The sequence below is a fragment of the Podarcis melisellensis genome (genome assembly GCF_964234715.1).
Source record: "Podarcis melisellensis genome assembly, chromosome: 1".
Classification (NCBI taxonomy): domain Eukaryota; kingdom Metazoa; phylum Chordata; class Lepidosauria; order Squamata; family Lacertidae; genus Podarcis; species Podarcis melisellensis.
In genome coordinates, this window is record NC_138528.1 from 124,980,235 (window position 1) to 124,996,663 (window position 16,429).

Sequence of the window (16,429 nt, forward strand, 5' to 3'; positions counted from 1 at the left end):
GCCGGCTCCCTCAGCCAATAAAGCGAGATGAGCGCCGCAACCCCAGAGTCTGTCACGACTGGACCTAATGGTCAGGGGTCCCTTTACCTTTACCTTTTATGATGGTTAAAAAAAAGGGCTGTTCAAGCTTCAGGACCACACAGAATCATTCATCAGGCCTATTTTTGCAAGGCAAAGTGCCTTATCAAAAAGCATCAACCCTCCCACCGCAACTGGCAATGGCACAATTACAAAAACATTTTGATTTCAAATGTATGATATATTACTCTAACCACTCGGGGTCACAAGCTTTAGTAGTGATTCGGGATTGCCAGTAATTGAGTTGAAAAGGAGCTGGACTTGGAGACACAGCAGGGTATTTCGGAAGCTCTGTTTACAAAAAAGCGTACACAGAAATTCTTAGAAGAAGATGCAAGACTGGGACACTCACCGAACGACGATTCTCTCCTCGCTGTGCTACCCAAATGTCATTGAGCCCAGACAAGGGACAATTAACTTCTAGTCATCCTTCAAGGAATTTAAAGCAGTGTCTTGCCAGCAGCCAAGCATGTCACTCGTATGAAGGTCAGAAAAGTTCGTGCCTGCTGGGCCATGGTGCTGGGAACAATCTGGCAGCCAGCAGTGGAATGCCATCATCGCTTTAATGCCCTCTCATGGGAGAACAGGAAACGGTCATATCCCAAGACAGACCACGGGATTCATCTCGCTCAGTATTGTCAGCACTGACAAAGCACATCTTCGGGCAAGGAACCTTTTCCTACTAGGAGATGACGGGGACTAAAACCTGGGACCTTTAGCAGGCAAAGACGGTGCCTTACCACTGAGATTGCCTTTCCTTTTTTTACAGACAAGTTGGTATAAGGAAACACACAAAGCAACTACCATCAGCCAGCATTCCGTAAACCGAACCCTCTTGCTTCCCAGCGGTGGTCAGTTGAATACAGTGGTACCTTGGTTCTCAAACACCTTGGTACTCAGACAACTTGGAACCCAAACACTGCAAACCTGGAAGTAAGTATTCCGGTTTGGGAACTTTTTTGGAAGCTGAATGTGCTCCGATTTGAGTGCCACACTTTCGTTTGGAGCGTTACGCTGAGATCGGTCTGTTTTTGCTATTTATTTTGCATTTTTGCTTTTGCGGCTTTTTTGTGACTGTGTGGAACCCAGTTCAGCTACTGATTGATTGTGTGACTGCAGTATATTGTTTATTGCTTTCATTTTATGGATCACTGGTCTCGTTAGATAGTAAATTTCATGTTAAATTGCTGCTTTAGGGGTTGTTTTTAAAAGTCTGGAATGGCTCAATCCATTTTGCATTACTTTCTATGGGAAAGCGTGCCTTAGTTTTGGAACGCTTTGGTTTTGGAACGAACTTCCGGAATGGATTAAGTTTGAGAACCAAGGTACCACTGTACATATATACAGTGCTTTTTTCCTGGGGGGACGCATACCCCTAAACATTTTGTGAATCTAAATTTGGCATCATTGAGGGGCAATATTTCATAATACTTTCATAATTTCATTGAGGGCAGTATTTCCTCATAAGGAGGAAGATGAGAGTGCCCCTCAACATTATTATTTTTTTAAGAAAACAAAAGCACTGCATATATAGATCCTATAGATTGCAGATTCTCCAAGTGTCCATATTTTCCAGGAACAGTCCTGGATTTACGGAAGCTGTCCCAGATTCTGATTTGATCCCGGAATGCCCCGCTTTTCCTTAGGACACCCCTGTTTTCATCAGAGATGCTGGAGGGCATGAAAGGATGTTCCTATTTTCATTGGAGAAATGTTGGACAATATGGAGTTATCCGACCCGCCAAGCTATCTGAAGACAGCTCTGTATAGGGTTTTTAAAAAACATTTTATTATGTTTTTATATATCTTGGAAGCCGCCCAAAACAGCTGGGGCAACCTAGTGAGATGGGTGAGGTATAAATAGTAAAATTATTATTATTATGGAAAAAATGTCCCAGTTTTCATCGGAGCTATTCTAGAGGATATGGGGTTGTGCAGCCCAGCTTTAAAGTCTTCCACAAGCTCACAACCGTTCTGGTTCCATTTCTTTCCTCATTTGTTTTTGTGTTTTTACATCTACCTGGCAGTGGGCAAACGTTCGTGTGAGGAGCCAAGCTGCCAGTCTCCAGATTGTCTCTGTGGAAGTTCAAAGGCTTTTTTCTTTCTTTCTTTTTCACTTGGGGAAGCTTACCATGAAAGCATCTACTTAACACATATTTTTGCTCTGAGGTTATCCTCTGCCTATATTCAAATCTGCGAGGATGAGGCCAAGAAACTCAAAGCTGGTGACCTATCTTCATAATAAAGCAAATATGACTGGGTTGTCCGCCGTAAAAATGTGCACATTCTCGTTTGATGTTTACGCCACCCACACTTCTCTCGGCTTCTAATTGTCAATAGTTCCCCCCCTTCCTTTTCTTTCCTCCCCCCCCCCCCCCATACACATCAAAGCATGTTCCTGGCCCAAAATCATCTTGTTTTTAAGAGAGTCTGAACTGGAGACAGTAAAATTGAACTGCTTCCCAAATGTTTGTCTAAACTTTGAACCAGATCAAGTGTCTTTCCGTGGAGCCTGTCCAAGAATTCCTTGCACACCCTCCCTAACCCACAGCCGTCACAAGGAGAGCAGTAGCCAAAATTCCAGCATTGGTAAAAGAGAAAAGGGGTGAGTAAGTGGGAAAATCAATATCTTAACCAGAAACACTCGCTTAAAATGCAGCTTGCTGCTAATTAAACATGGGTTCTCATTGGCATGGCTTGCTTGAATCTTGCTCTGCTTCTGAGATCTTTGCGTGTCGAGGTCCCCAACACATCACACATCAATTTCGGTTTGGGTTTTTGGCACGATTTTGGCCACGACTTTATTTAAATACACCCAAGTGAGTGGTTGCTTAGGCATTGGTTCCGACTATCTGTCCTTGCCCCAGGGACAGAACTGACTTCCGGATTCCAGCGGAAGCCAGTCAGGGAAACAATTTTGGGGAGAAATTCACTTCTCACCCTCATGCTCCTGGTGGCCCAAGTCCGATGCCAGGGACAAGGGCGAAAAGAATGGCAAGCCCCTGGGTTCCTTTAACAGAATTCCCTTTCCGCACCACCATTGGAGGGGTAGGCACTTACCCCTCCACCAACCAATTTTAACCAATGCCTAACCGCCAACCTTACAAGTTGTGACGATTTGCTACGCAGTAGGCAAAAACCAAATGGCACCAGCCAATCAGCCAAATGGACAAAATTCCTACCAGGCCCCTGCCTCAAAGCAGATGACCCCATGACAGGGATAGCAAGGTCAAGCGAACAACCCCCCCCCCCAATACAGGGAGGGTGGGCGGGTGATCCGGTGCAAGCAGCCAAGAGGACGGCCAAAGTTGGGCGCCCAATAATTAAAACCTCTGACCCCTCCTTCAAAATTGGCAGCAAGCAATTCTCCCCAGCGACCCAATTAACCCATTCACTGCCTGGGCCACTCTGCAAATCCGCCCAGCAACAATGAGGTGGTTTGTATCCCCCACCGCAACACGGGATCTCTACTAGGGAGAACACGTTTTATGAGCACGCTATTTTCCTTGGAACTTTTCCTATTCTCGAAAAAGAAATAAGTGTAAAGCTGTGTGTGTGTGTCTGTCTGTGTGTGTGTGTTTTTTTTAAGGAGGGAGAAATGTATGTGTGTGCGCCCATACGCAAGTTCAAAGCCAGCTTTGATTATCAGAAACAAAAGTCAGATTTCAGAAAGGCGAGCCCTCCTAAACGAAAGGATAGGTTGTTGTTTTTTAACGTAACCCGTGATGAAAAGAGATTTTTCAAAATTCTTCTTTTTTTTAAAGGCCTGGTAATGCTATCCTTCTTTCTTTGTAAACGTAGAAGTTTCAGGCAGCATTTCCTTTTCTTGTTTTATGAGCTGCGCATAGCCGCGTTCCAGCAGAACTGGCAGCCAGTAAAAGGGACGTCATTTGACACCCTTCGACATGTACACATAGCAGTCCGGAACTGAGAGGCATTTATGTGGGTGGATGAGAAGGGGGGGGGACCCGCTTTAGAGCTTGGGGTTTTTTTTGTTCACGTTGCTTCTCATTTTAACATCCACCCAGAATTTCCCCCTAAGGTTAGTAAAAGGAAATGGACCCCTCCGTTCTCATAAAGCGAATATATTCAGACGCAGAGGACAGAAATGCAAACTTAATCAGGACTCTGAAGGGGGTGATGCAGTTTTGGACCCAACAATTACTTTCCCATCTCTGCGAGGATAATTCTTGGACCTGAATTCATTTCAGGAGGACCAAAGTCCAGATGAAGGAGGGGACCGTTTAGGAGGGGCTTGCCAATCAGAAGGTCGGCGGTTCGAATCCCCGCAACAGGGTGAGCTCCCGTTGCTCGGTCCCTGCTCCTGCCAACCTAGCAGTTCGAAAGCACGTCAAAGTAAACGGCGTTTCCGTGCACTGCTCTGGTTCGCCAGAAGCGGCTTAGTCATGCTGGCCACATGAACCGGAAGATGTACGCCACCTCCCTCGGCCAGTAAAGCGAGATGAGCGCCACAACCCCAGAGTCGTCTGCGACTGGACCTAATGGTCAGGGGTCCCTTTACCTTTTCCGTAACCCATTCATAACTCAAAACAGAAGAGATAAAAGGTCCTTAGTGCTATAGGTGCTGCAACAGATGGCAGAAATTGGGTCCTCCCTTAAAGAGGGCACGTTAATAATAAGAATAACAATAACTATTATTTATTATTTATTATTTATACCCCACCCATCTGGCTGGGTTTCCCCAGCCACTCTGGGCGGCTTCCAACAAAGCACTAAAATACAATAACCTATTAAACATTAAAAGCTTCCCTAAACAGGGCTGCCTTCAGATGTCTACTAAAAGTTTGGTAGTTATTTTTCTCTTTGACATCTGGTGGGAGGGCTTTCCACAGTGCGGGTGCCACTACCGAAAAGGCCCTCTGCCTAGTTCCCTGTAACTTGGCTTCTCGCAGTGAGGGAACCATCAAAAGGCCCTCAGCACTGGACCTCAGTGTCCGGGCAGAACGATGGAGGTGGAGACGCTCCTTCAGGTATACTGGACATATTGCGGTGAGACCTAGAAAACCCTGTGTTGTGGCTGGGTACAATTGGTAAGCCACAGTACCCAATTGGTAGGTCCCTTGAAGCTGGGTACAATCTGGCCAATGGGACGCAGTCCAAACGGTTCGAGGGAACTATTTATGTCCATGAACAAGACCCAGAGCTTACTCTTTCGGCACGTGAATTCGGAACACCCACCCACCTCTCCCTACTTTTAGGACTTGTTGTGCTTGACCTTGCTATGCCTTCGTCTGCCACCGGGAGAGGGGCATGGCAGGAATTTCCCCCACTTGGCTGATTGGCTGTTGCCATTTGGGTTTCGCCTGCCGCGTAGCAAATCGTCACACCTTGTAAGGTTGCGGATAGGCTCTGGTTCAGGTGATGGGGATGGGAGAACGCTCTCGCCATCCCTATGTGAAGGGTATTCCGTTAAAGGAATCCAGGGACTCGATGGTTTGGTCAACCCCTGTTAGGTGGTTGTGCCCGTGCCTGAGTCCAGGGGGACATTTGTGTGGTGGAGTTAACCTGTTCCCGGCTTTCCACCTATCCAGGTGTTCACCCTTGGCTGACCTATGCTGGTGCCCTGGGTCAGCGCTACCTGCATAGGCTGTTAAACCAGAGCCTATGCAACCAGTCACTTTCTGTAATCAATAAAGTTGTGGCCTAAATTCCGCCAAAAACCAAAAACAAAAATTTGAGTCAAGTGTGAATTTATTTAGGGGGGAGATTTCTGGGTCTGAACATGCAAATTGCCTCTCCTAGGTTCAGGGGTGTGGGCAGTGGATTTCGGAGTATTGAAACAGGGACTTTTCCGGTCCTACAGACAGCAATGGCTATAATAATTCAAGCAGCAAGATGATAGTAAAGGTAAAGGTACCCCTGACCATTAGGTCCAGTCGTGGCTGACTCTGGGGTTGCAGCGCTCATCTCGCTTTATTGGCCGAGGGAGCCGGCGTACAGCTTCCGGGTCATGTGGCCAGCATGACTAAGCCACTTCTGGTGATCCAGAGCAGTGTACGGAAACGCCGTTCACCTTCCCACCGGAGCAGTACCTATTTATCTACTTGCACTTTGACGTGCTTTTGAACTGCTAGGTGGGCAGGAACAGGGAGCTCACCCCGTTGCAGGGATTCGAACCGCCGACCTTCTGATCGGCATGTCCTAAGCTTTGTGGTTTAACCCATAGCGCCACCCACGTCCCTCTAGCAAGATGATAGTGAGGCTGAAAAAGGCATTCCAATCCTCCTCCTAGCATTGGCTGCTCAAAAGAGCAGGTCTTCCCATGTGGTGACCCATCTTAAAAAACAGAGACATCACCTTGCCAACAAAGGTCTGTATAGTTAAAGCTATGGTTTTCCCAGTAGTGATGTATGGAAGTGAGAGCTGGACCATAAAGAAGGCTGATCGCCGAAGAATTGATGCTTTTGAATTCTCGTGCTGGAGGAGACTCTTGAGAGTCCCATGGACTGCAAGAAGATCAAGCCTATCCGTTCTGAAGGAAATCAGCCCTGAGTGCTCACTGGAAGGACAGATCCTGAAGCTGAGGCTCCAATACTTTGGCCACCTCATGAGAAGAGAAGACTCCCTGGAAAAGACCCTGGTGCTGGGAAAGATGGAGGGCACAAGGAGAAGGGGATGACAGAGGACGAGATGGTTGGACAGTGTTCTCGAAGCTACAAACATAAGTTTGACTAAACTATGGGAGGCAGTGGAAGACAGGAGTGCCTGGCGTGCTCTGGTCCATGGGGTCACGAAGAGTCGGACACGACTAAACAACAACAACATCTGTGAAAGAACTCTGACCCAAAACGCGGAGTGGGATTTCTCCAGGCTTCAACAGAAGTCTCTTCCATACCTGGGTCTAATTCCAGTGTTGCTGGGAGCACAGGTACCTAGTAGCAGCTCAACTAGCCATCTTTCTGTGTAAACCCAGACCCTAAATAGACTTTCCTCTTGCACCAATGTGAAAAGGTGTGGGTTTTTTTGTTCATCAAAACCGCTGTGCCTGTGGCAGGAATGTGTAGTTGCTGAGACTTTGGGAACAATGCTTGTTTTATTTTCTTAAACAATGGGATTTGCCCCCCAAGTGTAAGCGAAGTCTGACACAAGGAGGCGTCAAGAATCCCACATAGATTTTGCAACATGCATGCCCAAAAATAAATGTGTGTTTCTCAACTTTTTGGACAAAGGCCAGAGAATGCTGGCAATCATATTTTGCTGAGTGTCAGCAATCAATGGCGCGTCTTGAGTTTTCAGACTTTCGCAACATTTCCCTGGGAGGTTCTTTGTCATTCGGTATTCCTATATATACAGTATTAAGTGTAAAACACAAAGGCACAGTTAAATGAAGCTTGCATTGAGAGCCAGTGTGGTGTAGTGGTTAAGAGTGGTGGACTCGTAATCTGGGGAACTGGGTTCACGTCTCCGCTCCTCCACATGCAGCTGCTGGGTGACCTTGGGCCAGTCACACTTCTTTGAAGTCTCTCAGCCCCACTCACCTCACAGAGTGTTTGTTGTGGGGGAGGAAGGGAAAGGAGAATGTTAGCCGCTTTGAGACTCCTTTGGGTAGTGATAAAGTGGGATATCAAATCCAAACTCTTCTTCTCTTCTTCTTCTTCTGCATTCCGTGTTGGTGGAATGGAAACACCAGTACAGAATCCATGCTCTCTTATCCAGGTCAATAGAGGTTAGTGACTAGTCCTGCAATCACACCTGTCCTGGCTCACCAGCTGGTGCCAGCTAACTGCTGAAGACAAGATAGAGTTTTAGTAGCAAGGTCAGGGCAGGTTTTTCCAGGGCCCCACTCAGCAGGTGTCGGGCTTCGGACAAACGCCTTCCTCCCCCCCTCCTTTGCCCGTGCATCAGCAGAACAAAGCAATGTGGTCTAAACCACAGAGCCTAAGGCTTGCCGATCAGAAGGTCGGCGGTTTGAATCCCCGTGACGGGGTGAGTGCCCATTGCTCTGTCCCTGCTCCTACCAACCTAGCAGTTCGAAAGCACACCAGTGCAAGTAGATAAATAGGTACCGCTCCGGAGGGAAGGTAAACAGCGTTTCCGTGAGCTGCTCTGGTTCGCCAGAAGTGGCTTAGTCATGCTGGCCACATGACCACATGCTGTACGCCGGCTCCCTCAGCCAGTAAAGCAAGATGAGCGCCGGAACCCCAGAGTCGGCCACAACTGGACCTAATGGTCAGGGGTCCCTTTACCTTTACCTTAATGATGTGAATGTATATTATTAAATGGAAAATAAATAAAAAATATATGGATATATATACACATACAAATGTCAGATTGGCAGCTCGTCAGGACATCCCATAACAATTTGGTTTACATCATTGTCTTTATGGAAGTTGAGCCTGAAACTCTCCACAGGTCACCTGAAATGTTAATAATTTTTTCAATCTCCAGTTTTCAATTCAATCCGAAATGGAAGCAGTAGCAAAGATATTGCCTCTGGGTCTGTCTCGGGATGGCAGCAAGTCTTGCAATTACGTAAGGGTCCTCTCTGGACTAGCAAAGAAAGAAGCAATCACATGCCGTAGCCAGAGGTGGCCCCGCCTGCATTTTAAAAAAAACATATTTAAATCAGCACATGTATCTGTTTTGGATCCTGTGAGAGTCTGATTCACTTTCTTTTGCCAGCGAAGCCCTTCCTTGATATGAGCATTTCTTACAAGACTCTCACACATCTCTTGAGAGAATGAAAACCTTAGCAGAGCCTGGGGTGGAAGGAGGATATATATATATATATATATATATATATATATATATATATATACGGAAGGGTTTTTAAAAAAATAAATAAAAAATCAGTTGGCATTTTCTAAAAGTAGCTATGATTTCAGGAGAGAATTAATTAATTATGATAAAAAACATTCCTAATAGGATTTACGCTATCAGATCACTTAATTAGTTCTGGCTTTTGGTTACTAGTAATGAGCTTCTGTGAGGGGAGGCAAAGAAATTATTGTTTATTCAAATGGTAATAATTTGGGTTTCTTTAATTGACTCCTAGGGGGAGAGAGAGAGAGAGAGAGAGAGACGATTCCTGCTGTTTTCTTAAAAAAGCAGGATGGAAAATTTCCAGCAACAACTCAGAAAACAGGATCAGTCCAGCTCCTTCTGCGGCCTGCCTTTGCTCTCTGGCGCAAAGTTGATTTCAGGTCTGTGGCAATTTTCAAGGTCTATGTGCATGTGTGGGTGGCGCTGTGGGTTAAACCACAGAGCCGAGGACTTGCCGATCAGAAGGTCGGCGGTTTGAATCCCCACGACGGGGTGAGCTCCTGTTGCTTGGTCCCTGCTCCTGTCAACCTAGCAGTTCGAAAGCACGTCAGAGTGCAAGTAGATAAATAGGTACCGTTCTGGTGCAAAGGTAAACGGCGTTTCCGTGCGCTGCTCTGGTTCACCAGAAGCGGCTTAGTCATGCTGACCACATGACCCGGAAGCTGTACGCCGGCTCCCTCGGCCAATAAAGCGAGATGAGCACCACAATCCCAGAGTCGGTCACGACTGGACCTAATGGTCAGGGTCCCTTTACCTTTACCTTTATGTGCACAAGTATAAATTATTTCAGTGCAGAATTGATGGTATTCTCATAAGTTATGCAGGCTGGGCTTTGAAAGATATATATATATATGTTATTCTACAGCACAGGGAGACTGATCAAATTGGACCCTGAGACTGCAGGTGTTTTTAAAACAAGAAAAATAGAGACGATTGAATGATCTCCAGAGATGGAAGCACTACAGCACTCAGAATATTGGTGGGGGGCACTCTGTTTTTAACATATCAGAGATTACTTCTCCATTTTTCTTCTCCTTTTGCCCAGGGAGAGGCATGAAAATTAAATTTCTTTCTCCAGGAGGACCAGGCAAAAGCTGAGAGAAGGATAACTTGCACTCCTACTGATTGCTAATTGGTGCAATACTTGAAGCCCTACTGGACTGATTCAGCAAAACCATGAAACAGTTTCCAGAAAGTGGAAGTTAATGAGAAAGAAACTGGGGAATCTTATTTCAGAATGTCGTCTCTCAAGGAAGTAAGATGTTAATATTTGCTCAAATCGGAGTACCACCAGAGTCTCTGCAGCATGGAGGTCAAACGACCACGTATGGGAAACTACCAGCAGATAGACCACCATCATCAAAGTTAGAACCATCTCAGAATCAAAAATGGGTTTTCTTATTTCTGGAAACAGTAAAGGGAGGCAGTCTGGTTTATATTCCTGGGCAGGTAGCAGGCAGCGTGTGGTTAGTTTGTGCATCATATAAGAAGGCCGTACTCTTGTACAGGGACGCGGGTGGCGCTGTGGGTTAAACCACAGAGCCTAGGACTTGCTGATCAGAAGGTCGGTGGTTCAAATCCCCGCGACGGGGTGAGCTCCTGTTGTTCGGTCCCTGCTCCTGCCAACCTAGCAGTTCGAAAGGACGTCAAAGTGCAAGTAAATAAATAGGTACCGCTCCGGCGGGAAGGTAAACGGCGTTTCCGCGCGCTGCTCTGGTTCACCAGAAGCGGCTTAGTCATGCTGGCCACATGACCTGGAAGCTGTACGCCGGTTCCCTCGGCCAATAAACCAAGATGAGTGCCGCAACCCCAGAGTCGGCCACGACTAATTCCGGGATTCACCTGTAGGCCAATCTGGTTGCGGATTCACTTCCACATGTAGCTGGATTGGGTGGCTCCTGTGGACCAATCAGACTGCTGCATTCTGGACTCTATTGTTCTAGGACCAATCAGAATGCTGCCTTTTGGATCCTATTCCACTCAGTACATAACATTGATGTTTTCATATTCTGTAAACTGCTTTGAGATTTTTCTTAAAAATTTAAAGCGGTATAGAAATGAAATAAATAAAATAAATTATAAGCGTGCACAGCAGAACCGCTGCCCTTAATCGATCAAATATTAGGTGAAAATTATTTTATCAGCTGACAGCTAGAACGATGCCAAGTAGCCAGGGAACAATACATGCGCTTTCTATGGGATTAATAACGATTCTCTCCACCGCAAACATCACCCACCGACCCCCTAAGCCCTGAAAGGCAAATAATACTTTTCACAGCTTTAGCGGAAAGTTTTGGGTTTCTCATACCCTCTCCAAATAGGCTCATTGTGAAAGTCAATGAGATGCCTCTTTGCTAATTGCGATGGAATATGGCGCAAGCTTGGGGCAGGCACATCCTCTTGCAGGAAGTTTCTCCACTGAAACGCCTCCAGACTGGATTATTGTAACTCGTTCTACGTGGGGCTGCCCTTGAGACTGACCCAGAAACTCCAGCCGGTGCAGAATGCCGTGGCGAGACTCCTTATGGGGTCCTCGCTGCGAGATCACATTCACCCGGTGCTATACCAGCTGCACTGGCTCCCGGTGGGGTACAGGATCAGGTTTAAGGTGCTGGTTCTAACCTTTAAAGCCCTATATGGCCTAGGACCCTCGTACCTACGGGACCACCCTCTGTTGGTATGTCCCACAGAGAACCTTATAGCCTTCAAACAAAAGCACCTTGGAGGTCCCAGGCCACAAAGAGGTTAGGCTGGCCTCAACCAGAGCCAGGGCTTTTTCAGCTGTGGCCCCAATCTGGTGGAACGCTCTGTCACAAGAGACTAGGGCTCTGCGGGACTTGACATCTTTCCGCAGGGCCTGCAAGACTGAGCTGTTCCACCAGGCCTTTGGCCAGGGAACAGCCTGACTCCCTCCTTTGGCAATCCTCACAGAACTCTAGCCCAATTGGTTGCCATTAATCTGATTTGAATTAATTTTAGAATGAAATGATTTTAGAATGTATATCCTTTTATTGTTGTCAGCTGCTCTGAGCCCGGTTTCAGCTGGGGAGGGCAGGATATAAATAATTTATTATTATTATTATTATTATTATTATTATTATTATTATTATTTATTGGCCCCAAGAAGCTCCCTCTCTCCACAGGCTGCTAGCCCCTTGCCCAGCCCCTACCAAGCTGATTTTCTTCGCTTACCTCACACTTCTGGAATGTGCATGCTTTTCAGTGTCATGTAGTATATGGCCAATTTCTCCTTCATCAGCTCCCAGCCTGTAAGGGGTGTGAGAGAAACAGTTTCTAGCCAAATGCATTTCTGGTTTTAAACGCAGTATAGTGGTACCTCGGGTTAAGTACTTAATTCGTTCCGGAGGTCCGTTCTTAACCTGAAACTGTTCTTAACCTGAGGTACCACTTTAGCTAATGGGGCCTCCTGCTGTTGCCGCCAGAGCCCAATTTCTGTTCTCATCCTGAAGCAAAGTTCTTAACCCGAGGTATTATTTCTGGGTTAGTGGAGTCTGTAACCTGAAGCGTCTGTAACCTGAAGCGTCTGTAACCTGAAGTGTATGTAACCAGAGGTACCGCTGTATAAGGAGTCTGTATAGGAGTATATTGTATTTTAAAATGAGGTTTCAGAGTTTTTAGGGGTTTTTGAATGTCTTACATAGATTTTTCAGTTTCATTGTTTTGTATGGGACAATAACAATAAAGATATTGTATCTTATCATATTGTATTGTGTGTGTGTGTAAAATAAGTCACTTTAGATAGCCAAGACACACTGCTGAAACAAAGAAAGCTGAGCAAAGGGAGAATTAAGTTACTACAGTCATATTTTGGGTTGAATGTGCTTCGGGATGAGCGTGTTTGAGTTGCACTCTGCGGCAACCCGGAAGGAATGGAGCACGTTACTTCCGGGTTTCGCCACTCGTGCATGTGCAGACATTCAAAATGACGTCACGCGCATGCGCAGAAGCGGCGAAAAGCGATGCGCGCGTGCGCAGATGTGCCATCGCTAGTTACGTTTGCTTCTAGGTGCGAACGGGGCTGCGGAACGGATCCCGTTGGCATCTAGAGGTACCACTGTGTATTTATGAATGGCGAGGGGTGGGTGTTGCTCTGCTGCACACAATTGGGGGGGGGGGCTGTTCCTAGACCTGCAACAGGGTCGTCTCCCCACGGGCGTAGCCAAGGGGGAGCGGGGGGTGGGGGAGCTTCCCCAGTTAAATCAAGTAAATAAAAAAAAAAATCAACTCAAAGTAGGAATTGTGCAAAGATTTTGACAGATTTTCCTGAGCTCTTAGGGTCAAAAGAAAGTAATTTAAATCAACTGTTGCTGAGACATTTCATTCCAAATCTGCTAGGCGGAGCCAAACAGAAGGTGATGACACGTGGGGGTCCTGCCCCCAACATAAATCCTGACTATGCCCCAGATTCTCTAAGTGTCTCCATTTTCTAGGGACATTCCTAGATTTACAGAAGCCATTCCAGTTTCTGATTTGATCCCAGAATGTCCTGCTTTTCCTTAGGATGTCTCTACAGTATTGTCATTAGAGAATGTTGGAAGGTATGGAATAGGACATCCCTATTATCATTGGAGAAATGTTGGAGGGTAAAGAATAGAACGTCCCTATTTTCACTGGAGAAATGTTGGAGGGTATGGAATAGGACGTCCCTATTTTCACCGGAGAAATGTTGGAAGATATGGAAAAGGACGTCCCTATTTTCAATGGAGAGATGTTGGCAGGTATGGAATAGGACATCCCTATTTTCACTGGAGTAATGTTGGGGGTATGGAATAGGACATCCCTATTTTCACTGGAGAAATGTTGGAAGATATGGAATAGGAGACACCCCTATTTTCACTGGAGAAATGTTGGGGGTATGGAATAGGACATCCCTATTTTCACTGGAGAAATGTTGGGGGTATGGAATAGGACATCCCTATTTTCACTGGAGAAAAGTTGGAGGGTATGGAATAGGACGTCCCTATTTTCACTGGAGAGATGTTGGCGGGTATGGAATAGGACATCCGTCCCTATTTTCACTGGAGAAATGTCGGAGGATATGCACCCCTTCTTTCTCCTCAACCACTTTGCAACCTTTGCAGCCCAGCAATGTGCCCCCTTTTGTTAAGAAAGCCCTTGAAGCGGTTTTAGCAGCAACCTTTTGCTCCTTTTGTTCTTGTAGGTTGGGGAGATTTCCCCCCCTTCCTCCTCCTCCTCTGTCTTCCCGGCTCCTTTTCCCTTGTGGGGGTGGAAAAACAAGCCTTGGGCAATATGGGTTTCATTGCAGGACCCCCCCACCTCACGCGCCCCCTGCGTGGTCCAGGCGAGCAAGGCCTACTTCACCACCCCGGCCAGAAACAGGAAATTGCTATTCAGGGAAACACAAAAGGCTTATGGATTTTGGGTTGTGTGTGTGTGTGAAGACCCCTCTCAAAAGATCATTTTTGAGGGGGAGCCTCTCCTCCCCCCCAGTAAGCGAAACAGCAGCGTTTCACCACACACACACACCCAGTCATAGCTGTCAACTTTTCCTTTTCCTTGTGAGGAATCCTATTCGGAATAAGGGAATTTCCCTTAAACAACGGGAGCCTCTCAGCTCGCCAGTGTTTATTTTCCCTGCCAGCTGCATCTGAAACACGCCGTAAAGATGGCGATTAGGGGCGGCGGTGGGGTGTCACCGCGGGGGCCTTGTGAAGAAGAGAAAAGGCCCTGAATGAGCCCCTGGAATCTGTTGCCAGGGAACCAGATGCTATGGACACGCGGCCCCAGAATAGGCCACGCCATGGGAGGAAGGGAGCCCAGGGGCCGGCTTTTGGGCTGAGAAGGGAGGGAAGGGCCGGTTTGGAAAGCGGATGGCTCTTCCAACCATGGGGCGCGTTCAGATGAACACACACACACACACACACACACACACACACACACACACGAGCAGTGAAAGGCAAATCTTAAGTGAACCCACGGCCACCAGGTCGCAATAAACAGCTTTGTTACGGAAATTATGGCCGGGGGGGGGGGGTACATCTTTAAAGTTAAATGTTACAAATATTAGGCCTGAATATAGCCTTTCAACTTGACAGCTCATTTGTGGGGTGCCTCAGGGATCCGTCCTCTCCCCCATGCTTTTTAATATCTATATGAAGCTGCTGGAAGAGATCATCAGGGGTTTTGGGCTGGGTGTTCATCAGTATGCGGATGATACCCAGCTCTACCTCTCTTTTAAATCAGAACCAGGGAAGGCGGTGAAGGTCCTGTGTGAGTGCTGGAGGCGGTTGGAGGATGGATGGCGGCTAACAGATTGAGGTTGAATCCTGACAAGACAGAAGTACTGCTTTTGGGGGACAGGGGGCGGGCGGGTGTGGGGGATTCCCTGGTCCTGAATGTGGTAACTGTGCCCCTGAAGGACCAGGTGCGCAGCCTGGGAGTCATTTTAGACTCACAGCTGTTCATTGAGGCGCAGGTTAATTCTGTGTCCAGGGCAGCTGTTTATCAGCTCCATCTGGTACGTAGGCTGAGACCCTACCTGCCTGCGGACTGTCTTGCCAGAGTGGTGCATGCTCTAGTTATCTCCCGCTTAGACTACTGCAATGCGCTCTACGTGGGGCTACCTTTGAAGGTGACCCGGAAACTGCAATTAATCCAGAATGTGGCAGTTAGACTGGTGACTGGGAGCGGCCGCCGGGACCACATAACACCGGTCCTGAGAGATCTGCAGCGGTTCCCAGTACGTTTCCAAGCACAATTCAAAGTGTTGGTGCTGACCTTTAAAGCCCTAAACGGACTCAGTCCAGTATACCTGAGGGAGCGTCTCCACCCCCATCGTTTAGCCCGGACACTGAGATCCAGCGCCGAGGGCCTTCTGGCGGTTCCTTCATTGCGAGAAGTGAGGTTACAGGGAACCAGACAGAGGGCCTTCTCGGTAGTGACGCCCGCCCTGTGGAACACCCTCCCTTCAGATGTGAAGGAAATAAGCAGCTATCCTATCTTTAAAAGACATCTGAAGACAGCCCTGTTTAGGGAAGTTTTTAATATTTAATGCTGTATTGTTTCTAACAATCAATTGGGAGCTGCCCAGAGTGGCTGGGGAAACTCAGCTCCCGTGGCCTATAGAGTGAGGTGAGTGCGCAACCCCAGAATCGTCCACGACTGGACCTAATGGTCAGGGGTCCCTTTACCTTTGAGCAAGAGGAATCAGATTCCGAGAGCATCTTCTAAAAAGACAGAAACACTCAAGGAGGACCCAAAGCAAAGTTGGTGAGGAGTATGGCTCAGAAGGGTGGTCCAGATTCCCAAGGGCACGATAGAGAGACCTGGAGGGCTGCATTCGGCCCTCGGGCTTGAGCTTCATCATTCAGGACTGTGTGATGTACCAATAACGTCCACACTAATCTAATGATGGATGGATGTCACAAACTAGCTTGGTGTGATGGCCTGGGATTCGGACTCAGAGGCTGAACCTGAGGAATCCCAGCCTGCACAGGATTCCCCGCCTCCAGAACCAGCTGAGCCGGGGCTTGAAGCTGAAGGGCCCTCACCTGTGCTGGATCCTCAGGTGCAGGCACCAGCTGAG